Source organism: Alligator mississippiensis, chromosome 2, assembly GCF_030867095.1.
Source record: "Alligator mississippiensis isolate rAllMis1 chromosome 2, rAllMis1, whole genome shotgun sequence".
Lineage (NCBI taxonomy): Eukaryota > Metazoa > Chordata > Crocodylia > Alligatoridae > Alligator > Alligator mississippiensis.
The window spans coordinates 104,279,173-104,288,617 of NC_081825.1; positions in this window are offsets into that span (position 1 = coordinate 104,279,173).

The following is a 9,445-nucleotide window of genomic DNA, read 5'->3' on the forward strand; positions in this document are numbered from 1 at the left end:
TGGAGTCTCATCTCTGATCTTACATGTGACCCGATGCCTGCTGGGACAGGGTTTGGGAGTTTATATGCAGAAGTGACTGGGTGCCCAACCAGAAAGAGTGCGTTCAATACAGCTCATACTTTGTTAATATAAGCTTGTGAATCTAGCCCTTTATGTGCTGGTTTACAAAAGCCTCAAGAACCTAAGCTACCATGTTACCCAGGAAGGATAGCTTGGAAGCCAGTAGAATTAACTGCTTCTGTATTTGCTGTGGTATTTATGATGGACCATAATGAATTAGTGGCTGCCTTTGCCTTTATTAGGAACAGACTTAAGTTAGCTGTGTGTGCTTGCAAGAAGGAAAATAGATCATTCAGTTTGGGCTTGATTTTGCAAGCTCTTCTCACACAGCCCTCTGCTTGAGAAGCATCAAGCATCATGGATTTCAATCATTAAGACTATCCCTGTCTCACTAGTGCAGTGTTTAGAAGCAGCATTATGAGGGAAGTTTCTCAACTGCTTGGTGTTCTCTATTTGTGTGTAGGCTATGAGGAAAGCACTTGCTAGCTGTTTTTTGAGAGGGAACCAGTAACAATACCTTCTCGTGCATCATATTTTTCCTTAGTAGATATTAGCACTTTACAAAGGTATCAGTTTGCCCAAGGTACAGATGAGGAAACTAAGGCACAGAAGGGTGAAGTGACTTATACTCCATGTCATTCAGCAGACCAACAGCAGAGTTGAGAAAATAATCCTTACCTCCTGAGCTACAGCCTAGCCTCTGTATGGAAAGACACAAAGTCTCCTGTATATCTTATCTATGTGAGAAATATTCAAGGGTGTCACTTTTTTAAAACCAGTTTAGTTAAATTGGTACAAGCTATTATGTGGACATCCTTATGTCTGTATAACGGGACTTATTTTGATTTATCTTACATTGCTTAGAAACCATTTTATGTAAATTTACTGTCATTTTCCTCCATGGTCAATTGCATAACTTGAACTTGATTTTGGGCTGGAAAACCATGAATATCAGAGTGAGGCTCAGCTTAAGGGTGTCGGATTTCACCTCCTGTTATGACCATACCATGAGAAAATCCAATTAAGAACAATTTAGGTGCAAAACCTTTAATTGTACAAGGTTCACCTGAAACTTGGTCCTGCTTTACTACCAGTAGTGTAACTAGGGGTGGGTAAGAGGGGCATCTGCCCAGGTGCCAATTTAGAAGGGACATCAGAATCACTCCCACCCCATGGAGGCTGAGCCCTGGCAGGAAGAGCAGCCATGCCAAGAACTCCAAAAGAGTTCCTAGCTGCTGCTGCTACTACTTTAAGGGCAACAGCCATGGCAGGAAAAGCACACTGGAAGTGGCAGCAGCAGCACAGCTGTTTTGGAGTTCCCAGCATGGGTAAGACTGCTGTGGCCTCACTCCACTCTTGCTATTTGAACCTATGCCCCGTCTCACTGTGCCCCTCTTCCTCCCTCTGAGAATTGTACACCTTCTTGCTCTTCCATAGGGCTTGCCCTGGACACCAGCTCTGCTTGTTATGTTGCTGTTCACTACAGTTAATGAGCCTTAGCTAATGTTTTGATTGACTCCAGGCTAAGTTTCAGGTTTGTAATGTAACACAGGAGCTAGTTAAAATGGGAACTGCTTCATCGCTGTTGAAATGCAGCCGCCACTGGAATAAATTGAGGCCACAGTTTAACAGTCACAGCAACACTACTTGGTAGTTTTAACTAGGGGAATAATGGAGAATATTACATCCAGCTGACATAGAAAGAATATTAGGGAGGCAGAATGCAATTACTGGTATCAGGTTGTGGTTTGGAGGGAGGGCCGGACAAACTTCAGATACACTGATTTGTGATCAGTATGGATGAATGAGCAAAGCTACATACATGACAGAGAGTTTTCTTTTTTCTTAAAGTATCTGAATGTGTGTGAACATATTTGTTAATTTTAGATTATTTTCCCAAAAGGAATTTGGAGTTGATTTTTCTTATGGAAGGGAGACAATGGCTGTTCCTCAGGCTATGAAGCCACGGGGAAAAGAGTGTTGTTGTTGTTAGTGCCAAGAGTTGCCAACTCTTCTACCTGCTTTAAGGTGAATGAGACCTTAAATATCAACAGGTACTGAAATACCCAGTGCCAGTGACAATTCACCTGAATAAAATGACACATTGCCAGTTTCCTTATCTGCAAGTGTTGGAAGAGAGATCCACAGTATTTCAAGGGGGCAAGAGATGAGAAGTGGCCTCACTAAAAGATATCACACTTCTTCACATTCAATCAGATTCAACTGAAAATTGCATAACTTGTTCCTTATTCTTCCCTTGTGCTACGATGCTTTCTTCTCTTTCCTGTTCCCTGTGAAGTAGTGCTGCATTCTTAGGAGATGCTGCTTAAGACAACCACATATTACCTGCTTTTCCTATATGATCCTTGGGTGCCAGACAAATAAGAAAGAGATTCCTAAATGTTTAGAAGACAGATGGCAAGTAAAAGGCTGTTTTCCTCAAGCTGATTAACCATTGGTTGAGTAATTTACCTAGCTGATGGTACAAAATGTTCCTGCGGTGAACTTCGAGCTATTCAATACATCTGCTTTGAATAGATATTTAATACGTGTGCCTCATCCCACTATTGGACAGGGTCTGCAGCAGTGAATAGCTTAATCTTAAAACACCTGCTAATGGAAAGTGAGGGATGTTTGGCAGCATGACTGCCATTTCTGGGAATCCTTTATTCTTGAATAGGAGTTACAACCTCTCTGTGTTCAAATCTTAGCCACCTGTGCCCCAGCTATTCCTAATGAAAAGTGTGTACTATATTAGTAACAGCTCCATCCTTGGGGTTTTTTCCTGTAAAATCATGGAAAAGATTCCTGCATAAACAAGTGAACTATAACCGTTTTTCAGTAACAAGACAAGGCTCATAAGAAAAAACAGTCCTTAAATAAGCATGTGAACCAAAGAGTACCAGAGACAGGACATGAAAAAACGTTTTATTCTTTGGGTATTTGCCATATTCACTAGCTCACTATCATATTTGTTCTGTGTGAGTAGGTAGATCTCCTAGAGGAGCAAACAGTTTAATTTCAACCTGCAGGTTCCTCTCATGTGTTGATGATAATCTCAAAGGGAGATGATCTCATAGCTTCATGAATATATTAACTCTCTGCTTCAAAGACAAGAACAGATACACACCAGAGAATCCTACCAGTCAAACACATCAGAAGTTAAAACAGGGCAATTTAAAAAATGTATTTCAGTGGCTCCAAGGTCCAGACACTGACTACACAGATGTCATTCATTAAATACATAAACCATTTGGGGGATAAAAACCTAATTGTATCTGTGCTTTAACACAATCACCAGCTTGCTTTTGTTTGGCTTTTCATTGAGATGCCAGAAATTTTCTGAAAGACCATCAACTCCCGCTGCTATTTGGAAGCATCCTTGATGTTGCTGTTCTCCAGCTCAAGCAGCCTTTTAAACGACCAATTGCTTTTTCTTTTTTGATCATTTAATAACCAAAGAGGCATTGCAGAAAACTCTTTCCCTCTTTTCTTTAAGTGGTGTGTGTGTGTGTGTGTGAGAGAGCGAGAGAGAGATTTTTCACACTTGTTCCATCAGATTAATTCTATTAAGTACTTTTTAAGATGATCTAGGAAGCTGTATGGTCTAGTGCTCTAAAACCAGCCTAAGAGCCAGGAGAAATGAGTTTTGTCTGTTCCTGGCACCATCACTGGCTGCATGACCATAAGCAAGTTTCTTGCCTTTTGCACCTATAGATAAATAACAAGGTAAGATATGTTTTAGACTAGAGCCTCTGGACCTGATTCTGATCTCAGATGAACAGGCTTCATGCTAATATTACTCCTGTGCCACAATTTCCCCAATATAAATGGAGATAATGCATTTAAACCAATCTTTGTAAACTTGCTCTGAGAAACATAAGTGAAAAGGAATAGTTATTAATATTTATTTTTCTTCAGACTTTTTTTAGATGTAGCCTACATTTTCCTTAAAATGTTCTTTTTGTATTAAATAATTGGAAGTGTGGATTGTTTTGATCTGATATTTTTTACTTCTTCTAAACTTACGCATATTTTACAAGTGAATTTTAACATTTATGTCTAAAAGTCAATACTGGTAATATGTTTAAAACTATAGTTTCAAACCTGGTGGGTTTGGGGGCAGGTATGTCTTTTCCCCTTTAATTCCCTTCATGGAGTGAAGTATCTAAGTTGATTGTGCTTAAAAGTGCCTCCAGTCCAATTTTATTTTGCCTTTTGTAACTGGATTTCTAAAGTTATATACCCCCTTCTTCTCCTCTTCCTCCTGGTGAGTGTCTCACAGGTCTTGGAGGGGTTTGGGTTGTAGCCGTATTGGTCTAAGGACATAGGCAGACAAGGTTCCTTGGGTGAATTTGATATCTTTTATTAGACCAACCCAAATGGTTGGAGCATAGTTATTAAGCAAGCTTTTGGGTTCAAAAACCCTTTGCCAGGTAAGGAAGTTTCAGCAGTTGGTGTGTGCTCTTCCTGGATGGAATGAAAAGTAAAGAAGCCAGGGGCTGGGCTGGGTTTTAAAGGCGTTCAGTCTAGTGTCTGTGCTCTGTGGTGCATTAATTTAGTACTTGATGATCCAAGTACTAAACTTAATACACAGTAGCTACAGCACATTAATGAATGTGTAGATACACCCACAGAATGGCTTGGGTGGGCCAGGGTACAGGGCCACACTAGTACAGTGGTGCTCAACCTTTTGGCCCTGAGGGTCAGATGAGTGCTATGGGGCAGGTCTGTGGGCTGGATCAGCCCCTGCTTGCTGGGATTGGACCCCCCTCAGCCCCGCACACTGGGATCAGGCCCCAGGACTCCATGCCACCCCTGCATGCCCAATCAGGTATGCACTGCCCTGCATGCCCAGTCAGGCTCTGTGGACTTCCTACTGCCATTTGTTGGCTTCCAAGGGAGGTGGTACTCTCCCTTAGCTTGGGGGTCTTTAAGAGAAGGCTGGATAGGCATCTGACTGGGGTTATCTGACCCCAGCACTCTTTCCTGCCCAGGGCAGGGGGTCAGGCTCGATGATCTGTTGAGCTCCCTTCTGACCCTAGCAGCTATGAATCTATGACTCCCCACAGAGCAGATGACATGGCACTGGGGGCTGGATCTGGCCTGCAGGCTGGTGGTTAAGTACTCCCGCTCTAGTACTCATTTGATCTAAAACCTAGTAGGTTGTATCTGCCCTACTGGCATGCAAGAGGCCATGGGATCATAGGAAAATAGGGCTAGAAGGGATTTCATGAGGTAATCTAGTCCATCCCCCTGCTTAGAGTAGGATCATTCCTAACTAAATCATCCCAGCCAAGTATCTGTTCAACCTGCTCTTGGAAATTCCCAGGGCTGGAGATTCCACAGCTTCTTTAGGCAACCAGTTCCAATGCCAAATCACCCTCATAGTGAGAATCCTCCTAATCTCCAACCTCCGTTTTCTTCTGCTGCAGCTTGAGGCCATTAGTCTTCATCTTGTCCCATACAATCACAGAGAAAAGGCAATTTTCAACCTCTTTATTATTGTCCTCCAGGTATTTGAAGACTGTAGTCAATCCTCTCCCCACCCTCAGTCTTCTCCAAGCCAAAGAACCATAACCCTTTCAGTCTTTCCTCATAAACCATGTTTCCCAGGTCTCTAATCTTTTTTGTCACTCTCTGCTGGACTCTTTCCAATCTGTCCATATCTTTCTTGAAATGTGAGGCCCAAACTGGACACAGTACTCCAAGTGAGACCAGTGCCAAATAGAACAGAAAAATCACTGTCCTTGATTTGCAAGTGATTTTCCTGTTAATTAGAAGGCAGGGTAGATTTTCACCTTATAGACTACTTCTCCCTGCTCCTGTTAAAAAAAAGCATGATGGGTTGTATTTTTTTTCTTGCTTTTACAACAAAAGCACACTGTTGGCTTTTATTCAGCTTATGGTCCACTGTTACCCCAAGGTCCTTTTCTGAAGTACTGCAACCTAGCCATCATCCCCTAGTCTGTATTTTTACATGCAAATATTCTGTCCCAAAGACAGAACTTTACACTTGTCCTTGCTGAATTTCATCTGATTGATTTCTGATAATTTCTCCAAGGTATCTGGGTCATTCTAGATCCTGGCCTTACCCTCCTGAGTGTCTACCAGTCCACCCAACTTGGTGTTGTCTTCAGATTTGCAAAGCATGTACTCAGTCCCATTGTTCAAATAATAATGACATTAAACGATACCAGACCTAAAACAGACCCCCTGAGAATCCCTACTTGATATCTCCTTCCATCTAGACATTGAGCCATTGATGAATACTCTTGGAGCATGATGATCCAATCTGTTTTTCCTTGGCTTGTTAATGAGAATATCATGGGAGACCACGTTCAAAAGCCTTGCTGAAGTCAAGGCATATTATATATGATTTCCATTGCATTCCCCTGATTCCCCCTCCTCCCCCCAATCCTCAGAGCCTGTCACTTTTTATAATGGAAGGAAATTAGGACGGTCAGGCATGACTTGGTAACATGCTGGTTGTTCCTGATCATGTTGATCTCTTCTAGGTGCTTCAAAGTAAATTTCTTGAGTACCTACCCATGATCTTTCCAGATATCAATGTCAGGATGACTGGTCTATAAATCCCTGGATCTTCCTTCTTCTCTTTCTTAAAGATAGGCACTATCTGTGCCTTTTTCAATTATCTGGGACCTCACCCATCTACTATAAGTTCTCAAAAAGGGTAGCCAATGACTAAAATTACCACAACCAATTCCTTCAGTACACCTGAGGATGTATCCCATCTAGCTGTGCCAAGCTGAAGGCCTCTGGCTTATCTAAGTAATCCCTAACGTAGTCTTCTACTACTCTAGGCTATTTGAGTCATAGTTTCTTAGTAGCTAGGGTCAGGAGGGACCTGAACAGATCATCTAGCCTGACCCCCTGCCACAGGCAGGAATGAATGCTGGGTTCACAAGACCCCAGACAGGTGATCATCGAACCTCCTCTTGAATTTGCCCAAGGTAGAGGCGAGGACCACTTCCCTGGGAAGTTGGTTCCAGATTTTGGCCACCCTAACTGTAAAATATTGCCTTCTGATCTCTAACCTAACCCTATTCTCCATCAGCTTATGACCATTGTTCCTTGTCACCCCAGGTGGTGCTGGGGAGAAAAGAGCTCTGCCTATTTGCTGTTGATCCCCCCTGATGAGCTTGTAGGCAGCCACCAGGTCCCCCCTCAGCCTCCTCTTGCTGAGGCTGAACAGGTTCAGGTCCTTCAGTCTCTCCTCGTAGGGCCTGTCCCGCTGCCCTCTCACCAAGCAGGTGGCCCTCCTCTGAACCCTCTCCAGGCTGGCCACATCACTTTTGAAGTGAGGTGCCCAGTACTGGACGCAGTACTCCAACTGCAGCCTGACCAAAGTCTCACAGAGGGGGAGTATCACCTCTCTGGACCGGCTTGAGATGCACCTTTGGATGCATGACAAGGTATGGCTGCCCTTGCTGGCTGTGGTCTGGCATTGGCGGCTCATGTTCATCTTGGAGTTAATAATGACTCCAAGATCCCTTTCCACCTCTGTGCTTTCAAGAAGGGAACTCCCCAGCCTGTATGTATGCTGTGGATTCCTTCTCCCAAGGTGCAGCACCCTGCATTTATCTACGTTGAACCCCATCCTATTCTCGTCTGCCCACTTTTGTAGTCTGTCTAAATCTAGTTGCAGCCTCACTCTCCCTTCAAGTGTGTCCACCTTGCCACACATCTTAGTGTCATCAGCAAACTTGGACAGCGTGCTTTCCACCCCCTCGTTCAAGTGGCTGATGAAGATGTTAAACAGTGCAGGCCCGAAGAATGAGCCCTGGGGGACCCCACTGCTCACATCTCGCCAGGTTGAGTACCACCCGTCCACCACTACTCTCTGGGTGCACCCCATCAGCCAATTTTTTACCAATCCAACTGTGCAGGCATCAATGCCACAGTCGCTTAATTTATTGATGAGGATGGGGTGAGAGACAGTGTCAAAGGCCTTTTTAAAGTCTAGAAAGTCTACGTCCACAGCGACACCATCATCCAAGGATTTAGTTACTTGGTCATAAAAGGCGATCAGGTTGGTCTGGCAGGACCTGCCTTTGGTGAACCCACGCTGATTGATCTTCCCGAGCACAAGGGTGAGGCTTACAGGCCTACAGTTACTTCGGTCCTCCTTCCTCCCCTTCTTGAAAATTGGGACCATATTAGCCAGTTTCCAATCCCCCGGCACCTGGCCAGATGACCGCAAATGCTCATACAGCCGGGCCAAGGGCTCCGCGATGACCCCTGCCAGCTCCCTCAACACCCTTGGGTGGAGGGCATCTGGACCTGCGGCTTTAAAAACGTCTAGCCCTTCCAGAAGATCCCTAACTACATCTGCACTGGCTGAAGGCTTGATAGAGCTATCCCCAAGATTGTCCCTACCTCCGGTAGGTGGGATATCCCGGTCCCTGTTCAGAAAAACAGAGGCAAAGAAACTGTTAAAAATATCAGCTTTCTTGTCTGGCGTGGCCACCAGATTACCGTTTGTGTCTTGCAGGGGCCCTACATTGTCTGGTGCCCTCTTCTTGCTCCCAATGTACTTGAAAAATGACTTTTTGTTGTCCTTAATCCAGGACGGTAGCCTGAGTTCCATCTCTGCCATGGCCTTCCTAATAGCCCTCCACTCCCGGGCCAAGGAGGAGTACTCCTCCTTGGTGATAGTTCCTCCCTTCCACTGGTTGTATGCCTCCCTTTTAGTCCTCAGGCATTGCTGAATACCCTTGCTGAGCCAAGGGGGTTTCTGAGGACTCTTACCCCCCTTGCTTCTCTCAGGGACTGTTATCCTTTGGGCCTGGAGGATCGCACCTTTAAGGTACAACCATCCCTCGTGGACTCCCATCTCCTCTACCTTCTGGGCCCTTAGTACCTCCCCCACTAGTCTCCTAAGCTCATTGAAGTTGGCCCTCCTGAAGTCAAGGGCTTTAGCCTTGGTGTGAGCCCTAGACGCCCTTCGTTGGATAGTGAAATCCAGCAGGTGATGATCACTATTGCCCAGGTGGTCAAGGACCTGCAGTCCCCTCACCAGGTCATCCCCCGTGGCCAGGACCAGGTCCAGCAAGGGATAAGGTGAAGGTCCTGTAATACAGCCAGGAACCTACGTAAGCGGTCAGACCTGTCTGTCTGCTCCTCCCAGCAAACGTCTGGGTAGTTTAGGTCACCCATGACAATAACATCCCTTCACCTAACTGCCTCCATAAGCTGACTGGAGAAGTCCTAGTCTAGCTCTTCCCCCGATTGGGTGGTCTATAGTAAACACCCACCGTAAGGTCGCTTTCGCCACTCCCCCCTTGTAGTTTGACCCATAGTGTCTCTGCCCGACCCTCCTCTAACCCGAAGCTAATCCTTGATGACGTGAGGTGCTCTTTGA